Here is a 1,898-nt window from a genome sequence, read left to right on the forward strand (position 1 = left end):
TCATAGCGACCCCTCCTTGGGTTTCCGAGGCAGTATCACTACGGAAGTAGGATTGCCCAACCTTCCTTCCGAGGAGCGGCTGGTGGGTTTGAACCGCCAGCCTTCTGGTTAACAGTCAAGTGTCTTAGGCACTGTGCTACCAGAGCTTCCTATTACATATATACAAAACACTGCTAGCCTGTGCCATCCTCACAAGCATTGCTATGTTTGACAATATTGTTGTAGCCCATATATATATATATATATGGGCCCTGATGGCCCACTTGTTAAATGCTCATCTGCTAATTGAAAGGTTGGTGGTTTGAACCCACCGAAGAGTAGCTCCACAGGAGAAAGATTTAGCGTTTTGCTCCCATTAAGATTATAGCCTAGAATACCCTATGAGACAGTTCTCCTATGTCACGTGGGGTTGCTACAAACTGGAATCAATTCAGTGGCAACTAACAGCAATATGTAGTTAGTTATTGCTGTTGGGTGTCACCGAGTCAGTTCTGACTCATAGCAACCCTATGTACAACAGAGCAAAACACTGCCAGCCCTGTGCCACCCTCACAAGCATTGCTATGTTTGACAACTTTGTTGTAGCCACTACATCAATTCATCTCATTAAGGATCTTCCTCTTTTTTTCTGACCATGTATATTGTCCTTCTCCAGGAACTGGTTCTACCTGATAACATGATCAAAGTATGTGAGACAAAGTCTCAGCATCTTGCGTCTCAGGAGAATTCTAGATTTACTTATTTTAAAACAGGTTTTTCTCATTCTTCTGGCAGCCATAATTCAAAGGTATAATTCAAAGCCATCACTTGTTCTTCAGTCATCTTCATTCATTGTACAGCTTGCTCATGCATGTCAGGAATGAAATTTGAAAATGGGTTAGGTGCCTCTTAGTCCTCAAAGTCACATCTTTGCTGTTCAACACTTTAAAGAAGTCTTTTGCAACAGATTTTCCCAATGTATTATGTCATTTGATTTCTTCACTGCTGTGTCCTTGGGTATTGATTGTAAATCCAAGTAAAATGAAATCCTTGTCAATGTCAATGTTTTTGCCCTTTATCCCGATGCTACTTATTGGTCCAGTTGTGAGAATGTTTGTTTTCTCTATGTTGATGGGGGTTGTAAATTCTCTGTGTCAAAGGGGGTAGTTTGAATACTCATCAATAAATTCATCAAGTCCTCTTCACTTTCAGCAAGCAAGGTTGTGTCATGTACATATCACAGGTAGTTAATGAGTCTTCCTCCAATATTGATACTGCATACTTCTTCATGTAGTCCAGTTTCATGGATTATTTGCTCAGCATAAAGATTTAATTAGTATCATGAAAGATACAACCGTGATTCACACCTTTCCTGATTTTAAACAGTATTCGCTTGTTCTGTTTGCCTTTTGGTCTATGTAAAAGTTCCTCATGAGCACCATTAAGTATTCTTGGGAATGTTATCCATAATTTTTTATAATCCACACAGTACAATACCTTTGCATAGTCAACAAAACACAAGTAAACATTTTTCTGGTATTTTCTGCTTTCAGCTAAGATCCATCTGGCATCAGCAATGATATTCCTCATTCACATACTCTTCTGAATCCAGCTTGAACTTCCTCCAGTTCCCCGTCAATGTACTGCTGCAACTGCTTTTGAGTTATCACCGGCAAAATTTTTCTTGCCTGTGATAGGAATGATACCATTCAATAATTTCCACATTCTGTTGCTCACCTTTCTTTGGCATGGCCACAAATACAGATGTCTTCCAGTTTGCCAGGTAAACTGTCTTGCAAATTTCTGAGCATAGGTGAATGAACAAATCCTGTGCTGTGCCTGTTTGCTGAAACATTTCAATTGGGATTTTGTCAACCCCTGGACATCTTTTTACACCAATGCTTGGAATCTTCCTCAAT

This window comes from Orycteropus afer, unplaced genomic scaffold (genome assembly GCF_000298275.1).
Source record: "Orycteropus afer afer isolate SDZICR_OR568_19922 unplaced genomic scaffold, OryAfe1.0 scaffold00216, whole genome shotgun sequence".
NCBI lineage: Eukaryota > Metazoa > Chordata > Mammalia > Tubulidentata > Orycteropodidae > Orycteropus > Orycteropus afer.